At 48.4% G+C, this 15,763-nt stretch overlaps 1 protein-coding gene across 7 annotated transcripts in view; it reads right to left on the bottom strand.

The window, feature by feature from the left end:
• The window catches only part of Dtx2 (deltex E3 ubiquitin ligase 2), a 36,788-nt gene extending 30,194 nt beyond the window's left edge, over nucleotides 1–6,594 (bottom strand). For 2 of the 7 annotated variants that reach the window (XM_028894414.2, XM_028894419.2), the window contains exons 1-2: nucleotides 6,433–6,594; nucleotides 4,992–5,157 (exon numbers count right to left, since the gene is read on the bottom strand). The gene's annotated coding sequence lies outside the window, so the exon portion shown is untranslated. Of the gene's footprint in view, nucleotides 1–163; nucleotides 281–1,104; nucleotides 1,178–1,216; nucleotides 1,236–4,991; nucleotides 5,158–6,432 lie in introns of those variants that run through there. The other 5 variants (XM_037198308.1, XM_028894413.2, XM_028894417.2 and 2 more) reach the window with 5 other exon arrangements.
• Between the last annotated feature and the right edge of the window lie 9,169 nt (nucleotides 6,595–15,763).

Genomic DNA, 15,763 nt, shown 5'->3' with positions numbered 1-15,763 from the left:
ACTTTAAATTTTTAACTGAATAAGTATATTAAAACATGCATGCATACATCCTAGAAGAGCAGCTGTGGGACACAGCACACCAGTAGAATGCTTGCTTAGCAATGTGCACACATTATGGTTCAAGCTCAGCTCAAAAAAATAAAATAAAGTAAAATAAGCAGACCTCTAAGCCAGAACAGTAGTGCACACATACAATCCCAGTACTTGAGATGTGGAAGCAGGAGCATCAGGCGTTTCAACGTCATCCTTAGCTACACGGTGAACTGGAGGCCATCCTGGACTAGAGGAGAATAGAAAACCCTTCTCAAAAAAAAAAAACAGAAAAAATTGAAAGATTTGAAAAGCAGACCATGCATGAAGAGCAATGTGTGTGCATTAATCAAGCTGTTCTCACCTGATAAACAATCACCTAAGATATTGCTCAGTCATCTCAGCACTCAGAGTGCCCCACAAGCCCTAACTCTGGCCTCTTAATTCTCTGCAAAATGTCCGAAGCTCAGCTGCTAAGGGCTTGCTATACAAGCATTAGGACCTGAGTTCAATTCCCCATAATCCACGTGAAAAACTCAGCACGGTGGTACACAATCCCAACACTGGAAAGGCAGAGACAGGAGGGTCCCTGGAGCTCACTGGCCAGGACCAGGGAGTTCCAGAAGAGACCATCTCAAAAAAATGAGGAAGGGAGAGGGGTTAAGGAAGACTCTCATCAACCTCCGGCTTCACACACATGTGAATGCACAGCCACGTACACATGTACATGCATGCATAGGCACTCGAGTGCAGCGCGCGTGCGCACGCACAGCGCGCGTACACACACACACACACACACACACAGGCAATGTGAAGACACTCACTCTCCTTCCCATTCTCCTCTGCCCCACGGATTTCCCAGATTCCATTCTACTTCAGGCAGCCATGAGAAAAACTGGAGATCCTCGCTCCCTCTCAACCTTCTGTCCACAATCCCCAACAGCTGCCTCGAGCCTACACAATCATCACCTCCTCGGCTGCCACTGCCCACATCTGTCTGCGGCCCTTCTGCCTCCCACAGAGGTAAGCACGTCCTCCCAGCTGGCCTCACCAACTCATCTCTCCTAGTCTTACCTCAAACACAGGTGCAAGATCAGCCCCTCTGAGTGCCTGTTCTGATCCCGTCTCTTCCTCCCGTCCCCCGAACCTGCAGAATGAAGTTCACGTTCTGCAGGGCAACACTCACAGCCATCGTGACATGCTGGGCACACACATGGAATCCAGCCCTCTGCGGCGGGCAGAGGCGGGTGTGTCACTTAGCCCGATTCTCTATGCAGCCCTAACTCCACAGAGAATTCCAGGCCATTCTGGGCAGGGCAATGTCATAACCAAAAAAGAATTTAACTGAAGATCTGTGTTCCCTCTCCTCCATGCTCTGCTCCACCCCAAAGGTGGAGGACTATCCTCACCCGACCTGTACTTTCTGTGTGTGTGGATGCAGGTATGTGGGGACATGTGTGTGGAGGCCAAAGGTATCATCCACAGCACCTCGTTTTCTCGTGGAGAAAACACTGATTTTGTGTCTGTGTGTGAGTACCCATGGAAGCCACAAGATGGTTCCCTGGAGCTGGAATTATAGGCTTTTGTGAGCAACCTGATGTGGGTGCTGGGAACTGAACCTCAGTCCTTTAAGAGAGCAGCAAGTGCTTTTTCTTAACCACTGAGCCATCATCTCCCCAGCTCCAGCCTCCTTATTTCTTGAGACAAACCTGGAGCTCCACCATTCAACAGGACAAGCTGGCCAGCGAGCCTCTGGGACTGCCCCGACTCCACTTTTCCAGCACTGGGATTACAGGCGTGCACTGGGATTACAGGCGTGCACTGGGATTACAGGCGTGCACTGGTCCACTCACCTTTCACATGGGTTCTGGTGATCCAAACTCACATCCTCAAGCTTGTGCACAAGTACTTTACCCACCCAGTCAACTCCTCAACCTTCACCTCTATTTTCAATTAAAATGTATTGTATGTTTTGGTGCTAGGGACGGAACCCAGAGCCTTGACCATGCCAGGCAAGGCTCTATGACTGAGCCATGCCCCAGGCCCTCACTGGCAGATTCTAGGCAGTTATTCTACAGCTGAGTTACATCCCAGGCCCAAGGCCCAATTAAAACAGAGAGAAAACACGTTCTGAACTTCTACAGTGTTCTATCTACTCTTCATAGAATTCTGCTAAAATCCTTCTAGTCTCCAGAGCTTTGGCATACATTTGTGGTGTTAAGTAACTTATGAGCGAAAAACTATTACTTTTTTTTCACTTGGTTATTTTTTTTTTAAAGATTTATTTATTATGTACACAGAAGAGGGTGCCAGATCTCATTACAGATGGTTGTGAGCCACCATGTGGGTGCTGGGAATTGAGCTCAGGAACTCTGGAAGAGCAGTCGGTGCTCTTAACCTCTGAGCCATCTCTCCAGCCCTTATTTGGTTATTTTTGAGACAAGGTCTCACGAACCCCAAGCTGACCATGAACTCATCAGGTACCTGAGGTCAACTTTGACCTTCCTAATCCTCCTGCTTCCACCACCCGAGTGCTAGGATGACAGGACTGGGCACCATGCCTCTGCAGTGCTGGGGATGGAACCCAGGGCTCAGAGCAAAGTAGGCAAACTCTCTACCAGCTAAGCGACCTTCCCAGGCCCTAAAGCGATTGATGTGGCTCATCTTTGTCATGGCGGAGGGTCCATTAAGACAGGGCACCAGCCCTTTTGAGTAGGGAAGCAGATAGAGAAACAGAGGCACGGAAGTGACCGAGCACGTGGAGGTGGCTTTGTCATCTCTCAACCCACGTTCTGAAGAACTATATCACTTCACGGAGACATAACCCATTGCACAAGATCAGCGTTAATCTGCTCTGGAGCTAATGACTTCCTCTTCCTCTTTTTTTTTTTTAAATTATTTATTTATTATGCGTACAGTGTTCTGCCTGCATGTGTACCTGCATGACAGAAGAGGCACCAGATCTCATTACAGATGGTTGTGAGCCACCATGTGGTTGCTGGGAATTGAACTCAGGACCTCTGGAAGAACAGCCAGTGCTTTTAACCTCTGAGCCATCTCTCCAGCCCACTAATGACTTCCTTAAAAATATTTTTTTTATTATCTATATGCATGTGTGTGTTGTACGTTTGTATGTCATGTGCAGGAGGGTGCCCACAGAGGCCAGAAGAGTACACTGGATTCCCCTGGAACTGTAGTTACAGACGGTTGTGAGCTGCCTGACCTGGATGCTGGGAAGCAAACCAGGGTCATCTGCAAGACTCAAAAGTGTTCGTAACTACTGACCCATCTCCTCTGCCCCTGGAGTCCACCTCTTAAAGGCTGAATGGTGCCAGGACCACAGCAGAGACCAGGCTTCTGGTGTAGGCACATCTCTGGATGACAATCCATTAGCCACTGGCAAGGCCCTGGGACCCGCTATATATACTCTGCCTCCTGCCCACATCCCCGGCCTCTCCACTCTAGCCAACACAGCTGCACCGACAGCGGCCCGGCCCGGCCCTGGAAGCTTCCGGACAGTGCAGATGCTGACACTCCTTCCAAACTTTCTCCCCAGCTCACCTTGGCCACCACTTCCAGAAGCCTTCCTGACCCTGCTGCCTACCTCCCCCCGAGGAGGGGACTCACCTTTGACTCACCTCAGCACTACATCTATCACAACCCCCTGTCACTGACGGGCATGTCTGTCTTTTCACCCAAGAAGCTGCCAGAAGGAGGAGATCTTGTCTGGCACCTGGCAGAGGTTTGTGCAAACAGGGGGAAAAAAAAAGTTTCTGATTCAAAGGCAGTGACAGTGACTCATTCCTCTAGTCTACAAAGCATAGGTTTGTTGGTCGGTTTGTTTTTTAGTTTTGAGACAATTATCTCCCCATGTAGCCTAGGCTGGGTTGGAATTCACTACATATCCCAGGATGGCCCCAAACTCATGATCCTCTGCCTCAGTTTACCGAATGCTAGGATTACAACTTATAATATCATGCAAGGGTGAACTGGCTACACAGCCCAGGCTGAACTCAAACTCCCAGTTGTGTCTAAGTCTCCCAAGTGTGGGATGACAGGCATTCACCACCTTGCTAGGCATGCTTGACTGCTCTTCCAATGAACCCTGGTTCAATCCCCAGAACACACGGCAGCTCACAACTGTCTATATCTTCAAAGTCTGACACCATCACACAGACATACATGCAGGCAAAACACCAACGTATAAGATAAAAATAGATTACTTAGATCTCCGGATATCACGTGATAGAGAACTGACTCCTGCTTACTGCCCCCTCACCTCCACACATACACCATGGCACATACATACAACAATTTTTTTAAAAAATAATAATAAAAAACAAAATGTTTTCAAGTGCTGGGGCTTGAACCCAGGGTCTTGCATGCTAGCTAAGCACTCTACGAAGGCTGCCTCCCAGCCCATAAAGCATGTCCTAAGGTAGGAAGCATCCTCTAAGACTGGTTAGACAGAAGCAGGGTTGGCAGGAAGCCAACTGAATTTATTTGCAACAGCGGGCGATCAACAATCAACTCCCAGGCTTCATTTTGCTCCTGGAACCCCAGAATCCCACCATCCACACTGCCTGCTTCTCTATGTGTATGTATGTGTAAATGTTATGTGCATGTGTGCACAGATGCATGGCTCTCCTGGAGGCTGGTGGGCAGCCTGGATTGCAGTTCCTCAGGTACCATCAACCTGTTCACTCACCAAATAGGCTCGGCTGCTTGACTGACCAGCAAACCCCAGGGATTCACCTGTCTCTTCCCTAGCACTGGAATCACAGGTACACACCACCACGCCACGCTTTTTACACTGGTCCTGGAGAATGAATCTGGATCCTCACGCTTGTCAGACAAGCACTGTATGGACCTGAGCCATCTCCCTTCAATGCCCACACCCACCTTCTCTTTTGAAAATCAGATTTCAAAAGCATCAAGGTGAATTTCCCCATGGCTCTCACCTCCTCTCACTTGAAGGGCTGGCACCAAACTGTCCCTTCTTGATGGAGACACCAGATCTTCAGGAGCAATAACTTGTCCGAGTTCCCATCTTGATATGAACGACAAACAACAAAAACCGGGCAAATCTGCGGGCTTGCTGACTCAGCCACAACGATTCCGAGGTACCTTTGCCAAAAAAGATGATTAAGTCTTCAATGAAGAAACGGCAAGAGAAAATGAGCACACAGATGTTGGGTCCCGTGTGCTGTGGCTGGTGACTGGAAATTACCAGACTTATTTCCCAACAGCCTGGGCAGAGCACAGAAGGTATGACAGTCTTTCTCAGACCACTCAACTAAGCCCTTCCCCAGGAGCCCGTAAGAGGACTTCAGAAACCAGTCCAGTGGACAGTCCACACAGTAAATACACCAAGGGCCTAAATACCTGAATAGCTGAAATCAATCCCTTTTTTTTTTTTTTTTTTTTTTTGGCTACTAGAAGTCCACTTTATAGAACTGTTACCTTTTTATTTTTTTATTTTTTTTTTTTAGCAGGGTCCACAGTATACAGCTTAGGGTTGGCCTGGAACTCTTGATTCTCATGCTTCTGCCTCACAAGTGCAGAGATTACAGGCATAAGTCACCACACCCGGCTAACACTTTTTTTCTGTTGTTGTTTTTTGCTTTGGAAGGGGGCATGGTCAATATACAGGCTTGCGACACAGCACAGGGAGGCTTTGAACTCGCTACCCTGATATCTTAGTCTCCCAAGTACTGGGACTACGAGCATGCACCACAACATTGCTGGGCTCTCCAGAACCACAAAGGATGGCATGTAGAAACAGAGTTCCTTAAAGGTCTTGCCTCTGTACACATTCGTATTTGTGCCGCTGTGGAGGCAAAGCTAACGCGGGCGACCAGCAGCTGGCTCCGAGGGATAGGATGAAAAGCGGAGCTTCAAAACAGAGGCTCCCCAAAAGTGCCCCAGGGACCCAGTTTGAGAGAGACCGAGAATGGAAAGGCATACGCCTCCCAAGTCCAACTCCCAGCCATTGGTGGAGCACTACTGCCTGGGTGCAGCCCCCTCAGGACCGAAACTGTCCCCTCAGGGAACCAGGGCTAGCCATAGCCTCACTGCTCTTCCAGGTCCTGTAGGGCTCAAACTCTCAGGCATGCGACCCCCGTTTCTGCAAAAATAGGGCTCTCACCACACCCAGCCCTGTCCCCACCGCCCAGAGCGTCCCAACTACGACTTCCCGCTTCCAGAACCCCGGTGCCCCGGAGCCCAAAGCTCCCAGCACCCCCAGGACTCACCCATCCCACCGGCACGGCCCTCCCTCCCTCGCACGACCGCCCCCTTCCGGTCCCAGCTTGGCTCAATAGCCCCCCTCTCCTCAACCCACCCGCCCACCTTCAGGACCCCAGCCTGGGCGCCAGGAGGTGGCCCGCCCGTCCCGCTCACCGAGTCTGAGGGAAGCAGGGGGAACAGGTGGAGAGGACCGCCAACCTCCGGCTTCAGCTCTGGCTCGGCCTGGCAAGAACCCACCGACTACAGCTCCGACTCCGAGCGGGAGGCAGCCGGAGTGAAACTCGGCGTCGCAGCCTCCCAGCGCCGCGCTGCGCATGCCCCCCCTTCAAGCGGTGCCTTCTGGGAAATGTAGTTCTGGCGAGGCGGAGTGGGCGGAACCAAAATGCACCGGCAGATGTTAATGTACCCAGCCTTCCCTCACTTACTGCTTACTGACTTACTCCTTCGTTAATTACTGATTCATCTGGTTTTTAATATTTTTATGTCTATTATTATTATTATTATTAATTATTATTTTGTGTGTATATGATGGAGGTGGGTTACGTACAGAGGTCAAAGATCAACTTTAGGAGTCTGTTCTCCTCTTCTACCTTCGCGTGAGTTCCGTGGATAGAACTCAAGTTGTCAGGCTTGACAGCAAACAAATGCCTTTACCCTCCGAGCCATCTTGACAGCCCCTGCTGTTTCTTTTTTTGTGGTGTTGGGGATCAAATTCAAGGCAAGCACATTAGGCAAGTGTTTTGCTACTAACGAATCCCCAGCCGTGAAATTCACTTTTTTTTTTTCAAGTCAGGGTCTCATGTAGCCCACAGTGGCTTTGAATTTACTGCATAGCCAAGGCTGTCCTTGAACTCCTGATCCTTCTGTGTCTGCTTCCTAATGGCTGAGCTTACAAACACAGTTTCAAGAAACATAGACTTTAAATTTAAAAATAAGAAAGTAGCCTTTTTTTTTTTTTTTTAATTGTTTAAGCCTTGGCTTATGGAGGCGTGGCTCAGTGGTAGAGCACTTATCTAGCAAGGAGGCAGGAGACCCTCGGGTTTGCAAAAGAAGTCCTTAAAACTCCACATGATGGAACCTGTCCCCTTTCCTGGAACCAGCTCCCAGCTGACCCAGAAGCAAGAAAAGATGAACACAGGCGAAGCAGAGGCCTGGCATCGGCACTGTCGCCGAGGGGCTGGAGCGCTTGCTACTGTTTTGCTTGGAAAGGCAGAACTGTGCTTCCTGGAGCCTCTGCTAATTGGTCTCCATCTGACACTCTGGAGGGACAGTCTGATAAGATACAGCTGCTGGCTCATTATTTCTGATGAATGGATGGCACCTGGCATCTCGTGGTGGTGATGGTAGCCACACAGGACCCACGTGTAAGATCTTAATGACTTCACAGCCTCAAGGAATACACAAGTCTGTCCCCCAAAAGCTCTGTCTATATAAGTCCCTCCTAGTGGAGGGTTTTTTTTGTTGTTTTGTTTTTAGGCAGGGTCTTATACAGCCTAGGCTGGCTTCAAAGATGGCCTTCAACTCCTAATCCTCCTGCCTCTCCCTTCAGAGCATCGGGATTGCAGGTGTGTGCCATCTCTCCATGGGGGAGGAACCCAGGACTTCCAGCATGCAGGGCAAGCACTCTAACTGGGCTACATCCCTCCCCAGCCCTGGAGCACTGGACAGACCCCCGATCTGCTGATTGCCGTTTTCCAAGTCTGAACTAACAGATAAGAGCTCATATTTTTTATTAATTTTATGTCTTTGTGCGGGGACAGGGCATGCCCCAGCACACATAGAGAGAACAGAGATGTGTCCTTCAGTTCTCTTCTCCTGCCATGTGAGTCCTGAGATGGAACTCAAGCCATGAGACTCGGCGACAAATATCTTTACCTGCTGAACCATCGGATGGCCTGGTGTTCAAATGAAATTCATCCCGAAGTTCAGCTGTAGCCAATCACTATATATATTTTTTTGTTGTGTTTTGTTTTTGTTTTTCGAGACAGGGGTTTTCTGTATAACAATTCTGGCTATCCTGGAACTCACTCTGTAGCCCAGGCTGGCCTCGAACTCACAGAGATCCACCTGCCTTTGCCTCCTGAGTGCTGGGATTAAAGGTGTGTGTGCCACCACCACCTGGCCCACTTTTTTTTTCTAAACAAATGCTCCCTATGTAGCCCAGGCTGGCCTTACAAATGCTCCCTATGTAGCCCAGGCTGGCCTTGAGCTCACTGTGTGACCCAGTTTGTTTTACACTTGTAGCCTTCCTTATATTTTAGATTCTGTGCATAAACACGTAATTAAAACAGTTTCATCTTAAATCCACTGAATTCACATTCCAGACAAATACTCTAAAAAGGTGAAGAAACACTCCCACCCCGTCCTTACGTTCTTTTCAGTGAAAATGCAATTGACTGGTGCCCCATGGATTGACTTTTAACTAGTTCGACGGTACCTCTGGGCCACAGCTCTATCCCATTCTTCTAATATCTAAGCAAATGAATTAAACAAGATTTCTCTTAAGGTATTTTATTCTTTGAAATGAAAATATAACCCCATAATCCCTTCCTTCCTTTTCTTCCCTCTAACCACTCCCAAGTATCTTCTTCCTTGCTGCCTTTTCAAATTCATGACCTCTTTTTAGTGTGTGTGTGTGTGTGTGTGTGTGTGTGTGTGTGTGTGTGTAGACACACACATGTAACATTATATGGACTAAGTTTTACATATACATATGTAATTACATGTATATAATTCCAAGGCTTAAACAAGATATTTGACATTTTCACTGTGTATACAATATTAATTTTCAGTCCTTTAATGACTCATTCACATCCAGCTTCCCTCTTGCCTCTGTCTTCTGTGAATCACAAAGGCAAAGTTTTCCGCTCATCCCTGAAGTGTTTCTGGAGGATGTACTTGAAGCCTTTGGAACAAAGTCAAATGTAGGAAGCAGCCATAGACACTAGAGAAAAGGGGGGTTTGGGTAACATATGTCAAGATAACTTTCAGCTGCCGGCCAGCCCCATTTGAGGTCAGGAAGAGGCCAGGCTCACCTCAAACTCCCTCTGTGGCTGAAGGTGGACTTGAACCCCTGACCTACCTGTTGGGATTACAGCTGTGCACCACTAGGCCTGGGTTATGTGGTTCTGAACCAGAGCTTAATGTTTACTTGCAAGCGCTCTACCCGCTAAGCTATATTTCTAGGCCCTGGCTAGTTTGAAATTCTCTCCAGCTACTGGGACACAATTTCCCCATATCGCATTGGTAGCATTTCAGAGATTTCCACCTAGGCAAAACTGGGATTCATGCTTCATAAATAAATGAGTTTTAGGGTGAGCCAAGAATGAAGCAAAGCTGAACTATTAAAAATAGAAAAATAGAGTCGGGTGGTGGCACATGCCTTTAATCTCAGCACTTGGGAGGCAAAGGCAAGCGGATCTCTGTGAGTTCGAAGCCAACCTGATCTACAGGGCGAGTTACAGGATAGGCTCCAAAGCTACACAGAGGAAACCCTGTCTTGAAAAAAAGAAAAGGAATAATAAATAAAATAGAAAAATGGTCTGTGCAGTGGTGGCACACACCTTTAATCCCATCACTCAGGAGGCAGAGGCAGGCGGATCTCTATGAGTTGGGGGTCAGCCTGGTCTACAAAGCAAGCTCCAGAACAACCTGAGGTACACGGAGAAACTTTGTCTCAAAAAACCAGAAGAGGAAGGAAAGAAGGAAGGGAAGGAAGGAAGGAAGGGAAGGGAAGGGAAGGAAGGAAGGAAGGAAGGAAGGAAGGAAGGAAGGAAGGAAGGAAGGAAGGAAGGAAAATGGAATCAGCAAGATGGCTCCGTGGGGAAAGATGCCTGCCACTGAACTTGGTGATGTGAGTTCAGTCCCTGGCAACCTCGTGATAACTGATCCTCTGGGATCAGTTACCATGCGCCCACACACGTCCATACAATCCAAAAGTGTACAAAAGTGTACATTTTGTTTAAATAGGGTTCTCCAAGAAAGAGAGTAAAGTTCACCCAACAGGACAAGTATGGGCTTCTTGTAGACAATCACGATTAAGTTTTTTGTTTTGGGTTGAGACAGGGTTTCTCAGCGATGTGATTAAGGGCATGTGCCACCATACCCAGCTACAGTTAGGTCTGTACAGATTTCCTGGTGGCTCTCAAGTTACATCTTTAATGGTTGTGAAGAGAACACCCCATGTTTAACATTGCCTGAAGAGTGTAACTCGTGAGAAAATTACGTTAATGAATTTTACAGCACTCTGGAGGCAGAGGTAGGTGGGTCTCTGTCAGTTCCAGGACAGCCAGGGTTACACATCGAGACTCTATCTGGTGGTTGGGGGGAAAAGATTTAAAGCATTTCAGGGGCTGGAAAGAGAGAGCTCAGCAGTTAAGAGTGATTGCTACTTTGCAGAGGACCTGAGTTCGATTCCCAGCACCCACATGACAGGTCACAGCCATCTATGACCCCAGTTCCAGGGGATCCAAGACCCTCTCCTGACCTCAGGCACTTCAGGAACCTGGTACACAGACATACACGCAGGCAAGACACCTGCACGCATAAAATACAATCTTTTTAAAGTATCAAAGACATTTTCTTAGTAAACAAAGTGGTGAGGTCTATTTCTGAGCAGCGTAAGTTACAAGAGGAATGAAGTAAAAACAACATTTTATGTCAATTTTAAAAAAGCTTGACAGCCAGGCATGGTGGCACAGTCAGGAGACAGAGGCAGTAGACAGAGGCAGGAGGACTTCTGTGAGCTCAAGGCCAGCCTGGGTTACAGTCATAGCCAAGATGCCAGGACTACCTAGAGACCCTGTCTCAAACACCAAAAAACTAATTTTAAAAAAATGGTGCCTGGCATAGGGGCACACACCTTTGATCCCAGCACTTGGAAGGCAGAGACAGATGGATCTCTGAGTTTGAGATTAGCCTGGTCTACAGTGCAAGCTCCAAGATGGCCAGGGATAAACAGAGAAACCCTGTCTCAAAGAGAAAACAAATGGCCAGATTAAAGTCATGGTGGCACACACCTTTAATCCCAGCACTCGGGAGGCAGAGGCAGGTGGATCTCTGAGTTCAAGGCCAGCCTGGTCTACAGAGTGAGATCCAGGACAGCCAGGGCTACACAGAGAAACCCTGTCTCAAGAAACCAAAACCAAAAAAGCCATGTGTGTGTGTGCATGTCTGGAGGTGAGGTGTCAGCGTTCAGGAATCTGTTCTTTCCTTCCTCCATATGGGAACCAGACCTTGAACTCCATCCCTCAAGCAGCTTTACCCACTGAGCCATCATGCCAGCCCAGGTTACACATCATTTCATCTCTAAGTAATCACAGCCTAATCGCTGCCTTGACATCTTTGATGTGTCTCTCCTGGGAAAGCCATCACCCGGCCCTAAATGAGCATAATTTCTACCTTCCTCATCAGTTAAAGCAGATCAGATGGAGGAAGCAGAGCCCCCACCCTCTCCCATGTCTCCACAACATTCTCTTTTGCAAGCCTGCCTCAGTATCCCTGGGTGGGGGGGAGGCCACCTCTCTTGGGGACGGGATAGCTTTTCAGCTGAAGATCAGATGGCCCTGCCTGCATGTCAGGTCCTAGCCACACTTCTTCTGCACCCCAGACACAGCCACTTCCTCTTTCTATGAGGAAATGAAAGGAATTGAATGAAGGACACATTCTCAGACTGTTACAACACCCGGAAACTTGAGGACAAGGAACAGATGGAGTTTCATTCAAGAAATGGTCCCTAGCGTGTCCTTGGAGTCACACTCACAGAACAGTGCCTCGCGGGGCCTGGACAGAGGGCTCAGCACTGAAGAGCACGCCCTGCCCTTCCAGAGAACCCAAGTTTGCTTCCAAGTAGCCGCATGGAGCAGCCCACAACCGTCTGCACTCGAGCTTCAGGGGATGCAGTGCCCAGTTCTGGCCTCAGCAGGCTGCTCGCACAGAGGACCTGGGTTTGCTCTGCAGCACCCACATGGCAGCTCACAACCATCTGGGACTTCATTCCCCGGGGATCTGATGCCGTCTTCTGGCACGGCGTGCCCACGGTGTACAGGGTGTACAGACACACAGACAGGCACAATACCCCTACACGCAAATTTTTAAATAGTTTTCAAAGTCATTTTTCCGTTTATTTATTTGGTTGGTCGGTTGGTTGGCTTGTTGGTTGGTTTTTAGAGACAGGGTTGCTCTGTGTAACAGCCCTGGCTGTCCTGGAACTCACTCTGTAGCCCAGGCTAGCCTTGAACTCACAGAGATCTGCCTGCCTCTACCTTCCAAGTGCTGGAATTAAAGGTGTGCGCCACCACCGCCCGGCCCATTAATTTACTTTTATAGGGGAGGACGTATCTGTGGAGGTCAGACAGAATGGCTGCAGCAGCCAGTCCTGCCACGGGGGTCTTGGGGACTGAACTCAGGACATCACGCTTCACCACAGGTGCCTCTACCTACTGAGCCATCTCACGGGCCTCCAAAAATACAATGTTCCCCCAAGACAGGGTTTCTCTGTGTAGCCCTGGCTGTCCTGGAACTTACTTTGTAGACCAGGCTGGCCTCGAACTCAGAGATCTGTCTGCCTCTCCTGTCTGAGTGCTGGGACAAAAGGCGTGTGCCTTCGAGGCCAGCCTAGGCTACAGAGTGAATTCCAGGAAAAGGCTCCAAAGCTGCACAGAGAAGCCCTGTCTCAAACAAACAAACAAAAAAATCATGTGCCAACAGGCCTCAAAGGGCCTCAGACATAATTTTTTTTGAGAAACAGTGCCCACTGAACACACGCCAGACATGGCACACAAAGACTAGTCATCTCTAAGACCCTAAAAGAAAGCATGTGCGCGTGCTTTTCCACGTAAGCTAGGGAGAACTGGAGGCAGAGGTGACTGACAGGAGTAAGATCAGGTGGGATGACAAATGGACCACTACCCCACAACCGTTCTGCTGCACCAGGCCACGGTGGTAGAACACACCTGTGATCCAAGTACCCAGACGGCTAAGGCAAGGAGATAAGAGAGTTCCAGGCCAGTCTGGGCTACAGTGTGAGACAAGCACCCCCACCCCCACCCCCAAACAACCCACACACATACACACAAGAAACTGAGGCCAATGCCATGGTCCAGGGAGTAAAGGAGGTCGCTGCCAAGCCTGATAACCTGAGTTTAATGGGCAGGCCCCACATGGTGAAAGAAGAGAACCAGCTCCTATAAAATTGTCCTCTGACCTCCACAGGTACACAGGTGTGCACTCATGCATGCATGTACACACACACACACACACACACACACACACACACACACACACACACACACACAGGCAAAATGCTTTTAAAAAGTCCAAGCTGAGAATGCTGGCCACACCTTTAATCCCAGCACCCTGGAAGCAGAGGCAGGCAGATCTTTGTGAGTTCAAGGCCAGCCTGGTCTACAAAGCAAGTTCCAGGACAGCTAGTGCTATACACAGAGAAATCCTATCTCAAAAAACCAAAACCAAAAAATAAATAAATAAAAAGTCAAGCTGGTATGCTGGGGAACACCTGTAATTCTAGTGCCTGGAATGCCAAAGCAGGAAGATCTTGAAGTCATCTTCAGCTACATAAGTGAGTTCCAATTTATTCATTACTACATGTCTCAAAAATAAATTAGTTGGGCATGTGGTTCAGCGGGTAGAACATTTGCCTAGCATGCATAACGGCCTGGATTCCATTCCTTGCACTACATAAACTAGATTTGGTAGCCTATACCTGTAATCCCAGCATGCAGGAGGTATAGGCAGGAAGGTCCATTCAAAGTCATCCTCAGTGACACACCAAGTTCAAGGTCAGCCCTGGACAATAAGTCTCCAACCTCAAAAAAACAAAACAAAATCCCAAGATACAACTCTAAATCCTCCACTTACCCTTGTGTGTGTATACACACACACACACACACACACACACACACACACAGAAGAGAGAGAGAGAGAGAGAGAGAGATCTTGACTCTGTAATAAATTTCCAATTCCTAATTTTGTCTCTGAATTCTTTGATGGAGGTAAAAGCAGAACCTAGAAACAAGTCTAATTCTCACCCTGGTCTGGTCTTTATCATTTTTTAATTTTTTTTTTTTAAAACAAACTGTGTCTGTGTCTGTGTATCTGTGTGTGTGTGTTGAAGTCAGAGGTCAGCATGCAGGAATCCGTTCTCCTCCTGTAGGTCCCAAGGACTGAACTCAGGGTGTTAGGTTTGCCAGCGAGTACCTTTGCCATCTGAGCCATCGACTCACCAACCCGGTCTACTCTGTCTTTGTCACCTCCCCAGCCTTTGCTACCAGTCACACTCCTAGCCAACACTTGAGGATCAAGGACATCCCGTCCTCAGTCGACCAAGAGTCTACCTTGCTCTAAATGTATTGTAGACACCTCGTATCATGTGGTAGCACAGGTTTATAATCCTAGCACTTGGAAGATGGAGACTGGGGGTGCTTGGGAGTTTAAGGCTAGTCTTGGCTTCATGACACACCATCTCAAGAAGTCTGGACACATCAGTCTTGCGCATGCTAGGTATGGTGATTTGAAAGAAAATGGCCCCCCAGAGGGAGTGGCACTATTAGGAGTTGTGGCCTTGTTGGAGAAAGTGTGTCACTGTGCGGGGGTGGGCTTTGAGGTCTCCTATGCCCAGGCTACGCCCAGTGTGACACACAGTTCACTTCCTGTTGCCTTCGGATCCAGATGTAAAACTCTCTGCTCCTTCTCCAGCACCATGTCTACCTGCACACTTCCATGTCCCACCATGATGATAATGAGCTAAACCTCTGAAACTTGAAGCCACCCCAATTAGATGTTTTCCTTTATAGAGTTGCCGCGGTCATGGAGTCTTTTTACAGCAACAGAAACCCTAAGACACTTACTGTGGATATCACTCTATATAAATAAAACACTGATGGCCAGTGACCAGGAAGGAAGTATGGGCGGGACAAAGAGAGAGGAGAATTGGGGAAACAGGAAGAAGGAGGGAGAGACACTGCAGCCACCGCCAGGAGAAGCAGCATGTAAAGATGCCAGTAAGCCACCAGTCATGTGGCAAGGTCTAGATTTATAAAAATGGGTTTAATAGCCAAGCAGTGGTGGCGCACGCCTTTAATCTCAGCACTCGAGAGGCAGAGCCAGGTGGATCTCTGTGAGTTCGAGGCCAGCCTGGGCTACCAAGTGAGTTCCAGGAAAGGCGCAAAGCTACACAGAGAAACCTTGTCTTGAAAAACAAAAAAAAAAAAAAAAAAAAGGGTTAATTTAAGCTATAAGAACAGTTAGCAAGAAGCCTGCCACGGCCATACAGTTTGTAAGCAATATAAGTCTCTGTGTTTACTTGGTTGGGTCTGAGCGGCTGTGGGACTGGCGGGTGACAAAGATTTGTCCTGACTGTGGGCAAATCAGGAAAACTCTAGCAACAGACACTAGGCAAGCATTCCGCTCCTAAACTACAGCTCCAGCCCAAGCCAAGCCAGCTGAGTACCTGCCTTCAATGTGA

Source organism: Peromyscus leucopus, chromosome 23 (genome assembly GCF_004664715.2).
Source record: "Peromyscus leucopus breed LL Stock chromosome 23, UCI_PerLeu_2.1, whole genome shotgun sequence".
NCBI classification, from domain to species: domain Eukaryota; kingdom Metazoa; phylum Chordata; class Mammalia; order Rodentia; family Cricetidae; genus Peromyscus; species Peromyscus leucopus.
Note: the sequence above shows the minus strand (reverse complement) of the source record. Positions and strands in the feature narration are given on the sequence as shown.